We start from the raw sequence: 15682 nt of genomic DNA on the forward strand, positions 1-15682 counted from the left end.
TGTTACATATTTCAAAAGTATTTCCGCATGGGCAATATGCATAGTTTGGCATTACAATCATATTTAGTAATTTTTAATTTGAACATATATATATATATATATATATATATATATATATATATATATATATATATATATATATGTATCTATATATATGATTTAAGTCTCTACAAATGTTACTTTTTTAAATATATTCATGTCTTAGAAAAAATTAATGTGTGTTATACTATAAAATTTTTTTGGTTTTCAGTAAGAGGCACCATTTATAATGTTTAGATGCTATTTTCTTTATATTCTTTTTTTTTCTATATTTGGTTTCAGGATTTTTAGTTATTAAATAATATGCCATGTGGTTTTATAGCATGTTTATTTGTATGGTGTATATTAGGATTTACAATGGTTTATAAAAACTTTTAGATCTGACAAGTTACGTAAACATATGCTCATAAGTTCATGCAAGTGTGTTTTAAAGTATATGTGTCATTAACATAAGTCTGAGCCTGCTCATTAGGATATAATGTAACATCTTACATTGCAGTTTCAGTAACTGACATGCAAATTTCATTGGTGTTAAAGTTTAAATTATTTTATATAAATAGTCTTCTGCATTTACTCTGTTTGGTTTGAAGAAGCGGGTTGAATACCCGTGAAAGTGCTGACCGAATAAACGTTATTACACTGGCCATGTTTCAGTTCATTTATATTTTTTTTATTTTTGTGGTGTGCTGGTGTATATTAGGTGAACCATTTATCCTAGGTGTTGGTGTTGTTTTCAGTTGGTTTTAAAGATTGCAAGGAAAGTACTTTGCTTGATAGACATAGGCAAAAATTCCAGAAATGAAGGATATATTGGGTATGGTATCTGTTACACTATCTGTTACACTGTCTGGTGTTGCCAATGTAGTAGTCTAGGTTTAGGTATCTAGATCTAGTATTTGTTTAACCAGTTTTATTTACCTGAAAGAGTTCAAAAAGTGCTGGATCTTTTACAGCATGGAATTTAAACCAGTAATGACCCCCTCAGCAGTCTATATGACACTGAGCAGAGGGGCAGTGCTTTTACTTTATCAGACTAGCTAAAGGTACTGGGACCCAAGATCTTTTTGTGAGGAAATGTTGTGGTCTTTCAAGAAACATATGGTGTCAAGCAAAGTACATGCCAAAAAGTGTATTATATTCAACAATGGAGCTAATCAGGCCTGAATAAAGTGGGACTATATCTTCAGTGGAAGTTGAGCAGCTACCATAAAGGATAAGTTATGCAAGGAGGGAAGGATTTTCTAACCACCACAGAGGCATGGTGGTCAAATGAGTGTCTATTATCCACATACATGCCCAAGTCTCCTGATGACCTTGTCAAATTTAAGTAGAATGTTGTCTATATCAAAAGTAGTAATGAAGCTAGATTTAACAAAATAAGCTATGATGCATTTCTAGGTGTTTATTTATTTATTTTGCATTTGTTTACCGGGATGGTTCAACTGGGACAGTGCCCATTTTCGGCAGAGGCCCGGGGAGAAAAGCTCCAGCTTAAGCTTACATACAAAGTCATCACATCAAGTAATAGAAATTATAGACAAAAAAATAAGTGTCAACACATTTACAGGATAAATTTTAAAAACAAAAATATATACATAGTATCAAATAGAACAAGACTTTAAACACTTGAATATAGACAAATTTATAGTTGAAGTTATATATGTGGAGGAACATAACATTAGAAAATTAAGTAGGGAGAATCACTTATGCAAAGTAGTGCGTAGCTAGTAATACTTCTGTGGTTAGAGTTGCAGCTAGGAATGTAACTACTTATAAAGAAGTAGTGTTGTTAGAAGGGATATGTTAACAGAGTTAATACGTACAGCCAAATTGTATAAGTAGTACTAAGTTAATAATTAACTTGGAGTGTTACATGTGCAAAGCCAAGAGTCAAATAAGTGTCTTTTGAGAGATATTTTGAAATGATTAAGATTACTTATGGCTCTAATACTATGTGGAAGGGTATTCCAATTTTTGGCAACAAAGAGTGAAGAGAGTTGCCTCCTGTATTAGATACTTTAGTTACTTGGAGTAAGTCTTTGTTAGATGATCGAAGATTATGAATGTTAGAATAGGGTTGTAGAAGATTTTTTAGGGAAGGTACATTGTCAGGATTGTGGACTATTTGTTGAGCCATTATTAATTGGTTATAGTTCATAACATGAGATAGTTCTAACCAAGAAAGATTTCTGAGGCATTGACAGGGATGGGCTGAATGTGTGGAATCTGCTGCCAATTTGGCAATCTTATTGTAACATGATTCTACTTTACTTAGTTCTGCTTTTTGAGGTTGGTATGTATGGCGGATGCATATAACAGGAGAGGTGTGTTCTAGCTATGGCTATTCTTTGTTTCTATACATTGTTCCCATTTTCTTGTGAACATTTTTGATTGCGTTAGAAATGTGTATGTCAAATTTTAGTCTGTTGTCAGTTATGATGACTAATAGTTTTGTCTGGGAATCTGGGAAAATCCTAGTATTATTACTGGCAGTGATATAAAAGTTAACTAGGAGGTTGTGGGTTTAAATGTATGAAAGATCATAAGTTTAGTTTTATTAGGGCTGAGAATGAGTTGTGAGTTTGCTAGCCATCTTTCAATATCAGAGAAGGCTTTTTGTGTGACTATAAGAAGTTGAGTTATTGTGGACGCTGCACATATGAGGGTTGAATCATCTCTGTATTGCATGATAGATGCTTGACAGGAGGCAGTATTAAAATCGTTTATGAATATGCTGAAGAGGAGGGGCCCTAGGACTGAACCCTGAGGGACTCCAAGTGTAACAGTAAGGACAGGTGCTAGATCTTGCTTCCATTTCACAGCTTGCTGGTGGCTAGATAGATAACTTTAAAACCAGTTAACAGCATCAGAGTTGATATTAAGATTATTCAGAGTGGACAGTAACTTAGGATGGGAAACTGTATCAAATGCTTTAGACATGTCCAAAAAGACTGAAGACACTATTTTGCCATCATCTGAATTTACTTATAGTATTAGTGAAACTTAGAAGAGCTGTAGTAGTGCTATGATTTGGTCAGAATCCATGCTGTGGTGATGAGAGGAGATTATTGTTTAGAAGGTGTTTAAAAAGTTGAAAGTGGATACATCTTTCCAGAATTTTAGAAAGCAGTGAGATAATAGCAATGGGCCAGTACTTTGTTCATTCTGTTGAACTGCCCCATTTGTGTAATGGTGTAATCTATGCAATTTTCCAAATAGCTGGGACATACTGTTCTGTTATAGAATAGTTTATAAGTATTGATACTGTGAAGGCAATAACATCTACTGTTAATGTTTGATATTCTGCTGGCAAGTTAGCTGCTGCCAGTGAAGAGGGTTTTGACTTATTTAATAGTTTTGCAATAGTTTGTTTTGGGACTGTCTGAAATGCTTGGATTGTTGGGTGTTGGCATTGTGGAAGACTTGCTATTCTTAGTCAGTGCTAAAACACTTTCAGTGAAAAATATGTTCAGTTGTTCAGCAATATATTTTTTTGTGTTATAAGGTAATTTGGGGAGGGGGAGTTGTGGTTTGGCCAGGATGAAGTATGTTATTGATTGTGTTCCAGAATTATTATGGATTCATTCTGTATTTCCATTCTAAATTAGAATAGTAGTGCTGTTTGTCTAGTTTAATTTTGCGTTTAGCACTGTTTCTAAGTTCTTGTAAATTAAATGGTTTTGGAGGGATTTATTTTTAGCCCAAGTTTGCCATGCTTTGTCCCTTTGTTTTAGGAGGGTACAAGTCTCATGGGTTAACCTTGCTGTGTAGTTGGCTTTAACACCAACTGTTCTTGGAGGTGCAAGTCTGTTTAGAACAGTAAGGAAGGTGTCATTGAAGTGTTGCACAGCAGCATCTAAGGGCAGTTGCTTAAGAGGAGTCCAGCCTATTTTTTCAAGAATATTTAGTAGAATCTTTAAGTTAATTTTTTTATTATTATGAACTTGACATAAGCTGATTAGTTTAGTATAGCTACTGTGATTTTTCAGTAAGTTCCAAAGTGGTCACTTAAGTGATTTGAAAGACACCTTACTATTTGGTAATACTGGGATTTATTAGTTATGAACCAGTCCAAAATAGATTGTTTATTTGTTTTCTTGTGAATTCTAGCTGGGTGAAAAATCATTTGAGTGAATATATATATATATATATATATATATATATATATATATATATAAGTTTGTTCTGGTTTAGTTGTAATTTGGTTATGAGTAGCTCTGCATTATTAATGTTAGTAACACTTATGTTTACAGGTTGTAAGTTGAATGTGTTCTTAAAGAGAATTGTTACACCACCTCCCTTTTTTTCTATTCTATTAGCTCTTAGGATATTGTAACCAGGTGAGGTTATTTCTATGTCTGGTATATGTGGTTCTAACCAGGTTTCAGTAAGGATGGTAATGTCTGGGTTATAAAAAGAGAGAGTCACATGGAGTTTGTGCATTTTAATGAGCATACTTCTAAGATTTAGGTTTAGCAGTAGTATTTCAGAACTTTTATGTGGAGTAGGGAGTTTGTTTTGCATTGGGGAATTTAATGAAATCATGTGCTCAGGGCCTGGGTTTGGGTGGATATCACCACTAAGCATAGGTTTGGCTGCTATGTGACTGAGCACCTCAAAAAAGTTGAATAGTTTTTTTGTGGGTTTTAAAGGAAATATTTTGGAGGCTTTCATTTGTAAAGAGTATTCAGTGTTGTTTCAGGTCTGTGAGTGTGGTTATAAACAATGATGGCGACACATAAAAAGCTATTAGTTGTTGTTAGGGATGGTTATTAGATGCTGTTGCTTGCTTTATATACTGATTGTCTAGTTGGAAATGATAAGTGGTGAGGTTAGCTGTAATTGTGAAGAATAAAGTTAATACAAGACCATGTACAAACATGATAGCATTTGTGTTTGATAAATTCTTTAAAAAATTATCAGTATTGAGGGAAGATAAATTCTTATTTGTTAAGTTATTGGTATATTACAATGTCACGTGTTCAAGGTTATGAGTTATGTATGAAATGTTTGGGGTGTTTACTGGGTATGTTTCTATTGGGTAGTCACTTTTATGTGCATGTGCAAATGTATTGTAGATAGCTAGTAATTTGTAAAGGGAGGGGTTAGTTGTAAATACTATAGCAGATTGGGTGATTTGAAGTCTAGTAGGTGTGGTATGATTATGTTTAAATTATGGGTATCGGGAGGTGGGTGAGATATGGGGCCAGGGAGGAGAGCGGAGTGAGCCTGAGATTGAGCAGGATGAGCCTAGATCTAAGCAAAGGCAAGTTTGTATATAAGAAAAACAATCAGAACTGACCAAGAAGTGCTGTGAAGCTGCAAGGCATTTCTTAACCATGTATCAGGTGGAAAACACCATAACCTGGTATATGTAGGCTATTGTGCTCTCAATTAAATTAACAAACACACACAGTATTTGATCAGTTATGGATACTATTTGTTAACAGAAAAGAATAAAAGGGAAATGGAAGGTGAGTATGAGTGTGTGTGTGTGTGGGGGGGGGGGTGCTGCTTACAAGCCAAAGCAGAGTGCTCTCCAGAGGATAATGAATATTAGCTCAAACAGGTAGACACATACACAAAGTTAACTTTAGCTGTTTATGTTTGCAGACAGTTCAGACCTGGACTGCTCTTTTCATATTTTGTCATTTGACATTTGACATTTGTTTACTGGGGTGGTCTGACTGGGTCTACAGAACCCATTTTCAGCAGAGGCCCAGAGAAAAAAGCTCCACATACAGTACAATACAAATACAGTATAATCCAGTACTATAAAGATTACATTAGAAATAGTATACAAAAAATAAGTTGAAAGAACAAACTGCTACAAGATGTTGTAATATATTACTACACATCTAAACAGTTCTATACAGTTAAAACATTACAGATGATAATAGTCATCTCATCATACATAATATAGAAATAGCAGTGTTGAGAGTAAGCACTGTGTAAGTGCTTACAGTGTCAGTACTGGAAAATGAATCCTATCTAGATAAACAAACAGCTATACTAATAGTGTGTGTGTGTGTGTGTGTGTGTGTGTGTGTGTGTGTGTGTGTGTGTGTGTGTGTGTGTGTGTGTGTGTGTGTGTGTGTGTGTGTGTGCTGCAGTCTGAAAACATTGGCATTGGCCTTTGTGTTATTGTTCATCCAAGAACCAGTGTACTCGGTCACCTGTGATTTATTAGGAGAAATTTCCATATGACATATGATGCCCTGATAAAAAGAACTCTGAAAAAATTTTTTTAATCCCAGTGGCTGTTTATTGGCTCCTATATGCAGTGTTTCTTGACAGTGAAGTAAGATATTGTGAGTAATTATGTAGTTAATGACTGGTTTACTCCAGAAACACAAAATGATCCTCACTGAAGAAGCATTTAACAAGATGAATAGTCTTCATTTTATCACTTTGGCATATATTGGTAAATGCATGGTAATCTCTAGTCACTCATGATATTCCTAGAATGACTTGTAAAATGGATGTTGCTAACCTGGCAGAGTAGAGGTGCCAACATGGACTGGTGCTCTTCTCAGTTTTCAGACATGACATACTTAAGCATGCAGCTGGTGTACACTTGTACATTACTATAACAGTTCATCACTTTGGTACTGTGTTTCCAAACCTGGTGCACTACATCAACAGCTACAAAATGGTTTTGACATTTTGACATACTGCTTGCAACATTGCTGAAAGCAAAAACCTGTTATTTTTTTATAATTAACTCAATTTTTACACAAGAAATGCTGTCTAGTAGTGATACAAAAGCATCACTAAGGAAAACTTAATAGACACCAAGCTGGAAATATCTACAAAAAGCTAAATGTCAGCAAACCAAATTTCAGTGATTATACTAAAGTTACCATTAAAGACTTCAGCAAAAATTGGTTGTTATTCATATGATTAAGCCATAAATCATGCCAACAGCCAATAAAAAATATTCAATTAGTAATGCCCAAAATTGCATATGGAACAATAGGCATAGCTAAGTTGAGGAAGTACACATTTGACAAATTGAATGTTTAATACGATACAGTAGCGATATTCGCAGCAAGCTATTTCATATCCACCCATCACTGCAGTCATCGAACAGCTATAGTCTTCATTCAAAGATCCCATAGACATAAGCAGCATTAATATATAACCTGCAATTCTATTATAAATGCCCAGTCCTCAATAATGTCATTTGTGGGCAAAAATACATTATGGAACTTTGATCGAGAAGCTGCATGCCTCAGACAGTGGTGCAACAGGCAGCACCCTTGCCTTTGCTGCAGAAGGCTGTGGGTTCTATTCCTTTACCAGGTAGATTGCTTGCTGACACTACAGTGTAGCATAACGGAGGAGGGGATGCTATAGTCCTGAGTTGTCTTCCTTTGAGAAAGATGTTAAACTGAGATCCCATTTGTCTGAGTTGTAGCTGAGGTAGATATAAAAGATCTCATAGCACCTTTTGAAAAGTGTAAGGGAAATTCCTGATACCATAGCCAAATTTCCCCTTGAAGTATAAATGCCAACTTGGGTCTCCCCTAAAAAGAGACTACTAGCTTAGTGGGACTAATCTAGTCAACAAATGATAAATGCATATCTCTAAATGTACACTGAAATACAGAAACGCAACTGTAAGAAACTTCTTTTCTCAAATTTAGAATAGCCTTCCATTTAATATCAAAAGAGCAAACTCTCTAAGCAACTCTAAATGTGCATGTACATCATCCTTTCATACACTGTTCTTTCCCATATGTGTAAGCCTAACTGACTTCCCTCTACAAGTTTTGCACACAGATCTTAATGCTTTCAACATGAACCTTTGGCAGGCTGAAGGTCACGCAGTAAATCCTAAATTTCAGATAAAATATCTACTTTTTTAAATTTTGTTTTGAACTCCTGTTATGTAAAATTACATAAATGATTTTGCATGGCATTAAAATGTTTTTCTACCTATTGATTGCTTAACCCATGTGCATCTTACATTAAACTATATTGTGTTTTACCTCTGATATTATATTTGACCTACTACACATTAAGTTGGGGAATTATTCTCTCTGTATATATCTACTCTGAAAATTAGTGAAGCCCTGCAGGAATAACTCAGACTACAAAATTAAACAAACAGCTATGTATTTATGCATCTAAAAATGCAAACAAGTAATTGCTCTAGTTAACAGTAGCATATTGTTTGAATTTTTGGCACTTTTTGAGGGCATAGCAGAAGTTGCTAAATAATGGCTGACCATGCGTGTTGTTTATCTCTTTATCTTGATAAGGCATTCTATGATATTTCATATAAAGCACTGGTTGACAAATTCAACACAGTAAACATCAAACTATGGCTGGTATTCAGAAAACCTTAGATGAATGGGATATCCTTAGCTCAGAAGTTTTTCCTATTATACTAATCCTTTTTAATTTGGTGATCACTCTGACACTGAGGTTTACCCTCTTGGGAGCCTCAGTGCACAGGGTGGTCTTGCAGGCAGAGGTGCCTGCTAATATGGTAGTCTTGGGGAGTGGCTAATGTTAATGAACTATATGCTGTATTCTAGAGTTGGCTGAAGCCATTTGTTTGGCTAAAAAAAGTTTTTCTTTAGAAGAAAAAATGACTACTATAAAAATATTGCATTTACCATTTCACTTTTATGGGGGAACTCATTGTGCAAAGTAAGTTCTGCAAAGACATGGAGGTGGGGTGGGTGTTTGTGTGTGTAGGTATGTGCATGTATGTACATGTAAGTCTGCAAGGGAAGAATGAAGTTATATTAATGTGTTCCCATGTGCGCGTGCATTTCTGTCTGCCATTGTAGTCTCACACAGGTGTTAGACAGGAAATGATTGGATGAGTGTGTGTGTGTGTGTGTGTGTGTGTGTGTGTGTGTGTGTGTGTGTGTGTGTGTGTGTGTGTGTGTGTGTGTGTGTGTGTGTGTGTGTTCACCCATAGGGAGTTGCCTTTGCTAAAGAGATGCATGGGCACCCAAGGAGAATGGTCAGGTCTGACAGCACCATTGTGTGATTCACAGACATAATAGTGACCTGATAATGAAATCTTTCTGACTGTGCCCATACCCTTTTCTAAATTGCATTTTTAGCCATCATGATAGTTCATCAGCCCACAGTGAGCAATTTGAGTGAGCTGTGATCATTTTCTAAATCCTAGGGTGTATGTAATTCATGGGGAGTGTGCCAATGTGTTGACTGAAGATCTGAAAATAATTTTAGTGAGTATGATTACTTGAGATTCACACTGTCATGAGTGAGATGAAGCACAGGCCAACCACACAGCCCATCTCCATGTTTTTGCTAAACTTACCAAGTACCACCGGTACTGTCATTGAAAAAAAAAAAATATATATATATATATATATATATATATATATATATATATATATATATATATATATATATATATATAGTGTCCCTATCAGTTCAGTGAAAAATCAGTTCACCGAATGGTATTTTCAGTGCACTTACATCGAACATGTGATTGCTCGAACTGCTCATGCTGATATGCTTAGATCGCAACACAGTGAGGGTCTGGAAATTTGCCCTGTCCCCACAGTAGTGCAATCTCAGAATTGGTATATATAATTAGTGGGGGTTGTGGGGAGTGCAGCCCCACACATGAGGGGAATTTGATGAATGGAATTTCCGATGGAATGCTGTTCGCTGAACTGACAGTTTGATGTAGTGATATATATATATATATATATATATATATATATATATATATATATATATATATATATATAAATCTATATTTATATATATATAAAGTCAAGACCAAAAGATCAAAGTTTTGAAACTTTGAACCGTTTAAATAGAGATCGCCATACAGCTCAGAACAGTATATTTGCCATTTTCCTCGCTGTAGTGTGATCTCGGAGTTGGTATATTTAATTAGTGGAGGTCTAAAAATCTAAAAAGAAAGATCTTTTTCTTTTTTATTTTTTTATTTACATTTTGAAGTTTCAAAACTTCGATCTTATAGTTCATAGTTTAGTACTAAGCTAACTGCCCTTGCAAGCCATTTTAAGCTTAGCCAATTATCCCTTGTGAGACTCAAACCCTGCACCTTGTGTTTGTAAGGCAAGCACCTTAGCCATTAAACCATCCATCAGCCATGGTCTTGACCATAAGAAATTCAAAGTTTTGAAACTTTGAATTTTAGAAGTAGACCCATATGTATGTATATATATATATATATATATATATATATATATATATATATATATATATATATACATATATATATATATATATATATATATATATATATATATATATATATATAAATCTGCAATCCTGATATTTATAAAGACAATTAAGATTTCCATAAATATGCCCTATTTACACCACTCACAATATCTAGAGCAAATGTTTATGTACACAAAAACAGAGACATTAGCAGTCTAAAGTACCCCATCTTGCCAAAAATGATATTAAACTTACATCTACACTTATTTTAACTTAAATAAATAAAAAGTGAATTGAAACACAGACATTTTTCCTATTCAATGCAATAAAAAAGCAGTTTTAGAGAGAGTATACGCAACATACTCAGAATGACAACTGCCCCAAAACAACATGGCTGTCCTTAATTATCCCCTTAAAATCAATTTGATACTTGTTACAGTGAAAACTCTAAAACAGCAACAGGAAAAATAAAACACTAACTGGAAAACAGCATTACTGGCAAAAGTGACCTAGTTCTAAATAATTAAAGTAAGCTAATTAAATTATAATCTAACAAATGTTGACATAAACTTCACTAACCCATTAAAATATATCAGACATATGAGATGCTAGTACAAAAAGACAAACATTTAGCTCAGAACAACAGTTCATTACTCATGAGGCAGTCTAATCATAAAAACCTAATTACCTAAAGCCCTAATCAGTAAAAGAACAGGCAATGAACATATTCAGCTGAAGTCAATGGAAAACACTATAATGTAAAAGTCACAGAGCACACTGAAGTGGAATATGTGGATGTCTTGTCTAACACATGAAATATTTTGTGCTGTAGGATTATAAAACTCAGTTTGTGTTCATGGTTTGGCAACTAATCATGAATCTTATTCCCTAACTCTGTAGTGCAAGATATTTCATGTATCATGCAAAAGATTATCATTCTTTAAAATATATATATATATATATATATATATATATATATATATATTTATATGGGTTCCGTTCAGAAGCTCGAAATACTGAAATCTCAAATTTCAGTATTTCGAGCCCAAGAAGCCGAATCCACATAATAGCAAAAGTTTAGAAGCGCAAAATTCAAAACCTCGAATACCAGAGGTTTTGAATTTTGCGCTTTTAAAGTTCCGCTATGGTTATGTATTCAGGTAAGTGTGTGTCTGTGTGTGTGTGTGTGTGTGTGTGTGTGTGTGTGTGTGTGTGTGTGTGTGTGTGTGTGTGTGTGTGTGTGTGTGTGTGTGTGTTAAAGGGTTTGGGTAGGGGCTGTGGTGTGTGTCAGTGTGTTTTGTTGCTGTGATGTGTGTGTGCAAAGAGAAAGTAGCTTGTGTGGTGGTGTTTTATGTGTGTTTCTATGTAGTGCGCCCTCAGAGTGAGAATATTTAAGTAGGGGGGTGTGGGGGGTGCAGCCCCCCACATGGAGGGTGCAGGGGGGCTTTCCCCCCTGCTTTCATGTAGTAGAGTGATTGCGTGTGTTTGTATGGTGGATGGTGTGTGTGTTTGTGTGTGTGTGTGTGTGTGTGTGTGTGTGTGTGTGTGTGTGTGTGTGTGTGTGTGTGTGTGTGTGTGTGTGTAGTAAAACCGCGAAATTCAAAACTTCCGGTATTCGAGGTTTTGAATTTTGCGGTTTTTAGTTTTCGTTGTTTTGTGGATTCCACTTCTTGGGCTCCAGATACTGAAATTTGAGATTTCAGTATTTCAAGCTTCTGAAGTGAATCCGTATGTATATATATATATATATATATATATATATATATATATATATATATATATATATATATCATATGCTTTCCATATTATCATACAAACATTTCAGGAGCTTCATCTTAATTCTTTAGTTCTCAAAAATGTCAACTTAATTTTACAGACAGAGTTTTGCTGCTTTAATTTTGGATGAAAAATGCAAGATGTATTGTGTTTATTTGCCTCATCTAGTAAAATACAATCAGCTAGTTTATACATTCAGTCTGATGTGGGAACAGATGGTATTTTGCCAGGTACAAGCCAACTAACCTCTGGATACCAAGACAGTGTTGAAATAAAGCAGGAAGCGACAAGTATAGCACAGTTGTGTAAGTTAAACTCACCATAACAATAGATGTTAAAATGGTCACTGCTGCAGTCACCTTAGCTATATTGGTTACATCCTACCAAGAATACAACAACCGGCCAACTTCCAAAACTTCAGGGCACCTTCCTCTTGCCCAAGCTATCAAGCAGCTCAAAATGAGCTGAGTGAAAAACAAGTTTGGGAGCAAAGACCTTCAGTGATTTCCAGAGGCTGAGCCCTGAAGAGACAATGTTAGGAATAGCAAAAAATAAATGTCCACTCCCTATCATAAAAAAAAAAAAAAAAACAAGAAGGGAGATGAAGTGAGGGAATGGCTACTGCAGCACTGATCCTTCAAACATCTGCTGTTACGGTAACTTCAACTTACACAAATGCACTATGTTCTTCATATTGATAACTGCTGCAGTAGCCTTACATACATACATACATAAAAATATTTCATACATGGGCATTAATGCCCTTCTAGCCTGCCAATATACCAAAACACTTGTTTCCATAAAAAGGGTCCAGGCTGTTCTTAAAAATATCTAAACTAGTACTTGCTTTAATGTAATTTGGTAGTCTGTTCCATGCATCAGCTGCTGTCTCAGAGAACCAATTAGTACACTTTTCATTCCTATAGAATCTTCTACATAAGTTGTCTGATGATTCTCTACTACTTTTTGATAACCCCAAACATTCCCAGAGGTAGTTGTCTCTAAATGCCCTATATACCTGAATTACATCCCTTCTTAGATATCTGTAAGAGACACTGTACAAGTTTAGATATTTTAGTATTTCATAATAACTTAATTTTTCACATCCATGGATGCCCTTGGTATATTTCTGCTGTACTCTTTCCAATTTACTCATGCTTGTTTTCTTATAACGTTTCCATATTATTATTCCATACTCAAGTTTGATTCTTATGTAACTAACAGACAATGATGTCATCATTTCTGATTTGCTAGTCTTTATAAATCCTTTTATACAACCTATAGTTCTATAACTATTATTAACCAATTGATTGATATGATTGGAAAAACTCAAAGCTGGATCTATCCACATACTCAGGTCCCTAAATGAATCTACAATTTCAATCACTGTGTGCTATATTACATATTGACATTTCAATGTATGTCTCCCAAATCTCATATGCTTAGTTCTTGATGTATTTAAGCATATTATTCTCCTGTGCCCAAATGTTCAATTTAGTCAAGTTATTTTGCAAAATTTCAGGTCATCTGCATATAGACCGTAGAACACCTCAGATGAAAAACTTAGGTCTGAAAAATGCAATCTAAGCAAGTAAGGGTCTAGGACAGAGCCTTGTGTGACACCCTGACTGTAACCAAGAATTTCACCTGTCCAATTGTATGCCATGCAGCTATTCATCTTATCAAGAGTGCATTGATACCTAGTTGCTCTAATTTATTGATCAGTGTTTTGTGTACAACCCTGTCAAATGCTAAAGTTAAATCTATATAAATTACATCACAGCACAGTTTTTCATTCATAGCTGTTATTATATTGTTAAAGAACATCATGTTGCAGGTTTTAATAGATCTATTGTCAACATATGTATGCTGATATATAGTTTCAAGTCCCAACCCATCCATGTCTGGCAATAACTTGACGTTGCCTTCGCCATTATTTTTCCACATGAAAGTAGACTTAAGGATCTATATGACTCTGGGTTTGTCCTACTCTCCTTTCTCTTAAAGATAGGTTTAATAAGCACATGTCTCTAATCTTTTGGAATCTACCTATATTTATCTGACCTAGTAAATGATAGATTTGATGGTATTGTAAGTTCTCTCTGAAGTGTTCTCAGGTCATTATTACTAATTCCGCCTCCTCCCCATCCTTTGTTTGTATCCAGTTTCCACAGTTCTTTTTCAATGTAATCTAATTTTATTCCAGTATCTGAAGTTACCTGGATGCCACTAGTCTTAGCTACATGGGTAGATTACCATAGCTAACTGTATTTGTAAGGAGGAAGGAGAATGGTCCAGGAGCCCCTGGAGAATGGTCCTAGCAAAGCCAGATCTAGGCTTAGAGAAGGAATCAAGCTTATAGTGCTTTGTAAAAGTATACACAGGTGACCAAGAAGTAACTTCTAGAATATTTCCAAACGCCAACCCTTATCAAAAACCCACATATGAAGACAAAGACCTGGTAGAGTGGGCCTTGACTCTGCCTGTAATAGATTTGTCATGGTGAGTATAACAAAAGATAATAGCCTTAGACAACCATTTGGAAATAGTCTGTATTGGTACAGGTTGTCCCTTCTTACCATTACAAGAAGTGAATGATTGATTCAAAGAGCTAAAAAATTTAGATTTGTCAAGATAGCACCTGAGTTGTCTGCTGACATCCAAGGTATGTAGTGTCCTTTCTACCTCATTTTTAGGTTTAGGAAAAAAGGGGGGAGATGGATAGTTTGACTTAAAGTAAACTCGGTACCTCTTTAGGCATAAAAGTATTAGTTTTCAAAGAAACACTGTCCCTATGGAAAATAAGATAGGGTTGACTCTTTATAAGAGCTTGCAACTCAGTTTGCCTTATTGCAGAAGTCAGAGCAATCAGTAAAACAGTTTTCCATGTTATGAACCTCAAGTTATTAATAAAGTCAGGGAAGAAAATTATATTGAAAACAATAAGAAAGAGAATTTTAACAACAACGATTGGTCCATTTCTATGTCATTAGTTTCTTTCCTTGGATAGTGAAGTTATGAAAAAGGTCATTCAAAACAACTGGAGAATTTTAAGTGCCAGTGAGGATGTTATTAAGGTCATCATCTCCTTTTAGCTTATCCTGGTTAGGGGTCACCACAGCAGAACAATGGTCTGCAGAACGATTGGCAGTGGAGTTTTTACAGTGTCGATTTGCCAGCCCAGCACCCAACCTTCCACAGAAGACACACACACACACACACACACACACACACACACACACACACACACACACACACACACACACACACACACACACTCACACCTAGGGCCAATTTAGAGTGTCCAATCCACCTACAGAATGCTTTTGGGAAGTGGAAGGAAACCAGAGCGCCCAGAGGAAACCCACGGAACCACAAGTAGGACATGCAGAGTCCACACAGAAGGCACCACAGCTGATAATTGAACGAGAGAATCTCTTGCTGTGAGGCAGAAATTTTAACCACTGCACCACCGTGGCCACCCTGAGGATGTTATTAAGTAGTACGAGTAAAATCATTAACAAAAAGTACAGTAATATCAAAAACATGTTAGAAAAAGAAAGACCTGTTTGTGGAGGTATAAGAAGGGGGGCTTTTAAATGCTACAATTGTTCTATGTGAAAATACATGTCAGAAAGTCCATATTTTATAAACATAAGAACAAATAGAGTACACA

Source organism: Protopterus annectens, chromosome 2.part2 (assembly GCF_019279795.1).
Source record: "Protopterus annectens isolate FY-2018-M chromosome 2.part2, PAN1.0, whole genome shotgun sequence".
In the NCBI taxonomy this organism is placed as follows: domain Eukaryota; kingdom Metazoa; phylum Chordata; order Ceratodontiformes; family Protopteridae; genus Protopterus; species Protopterus annectens.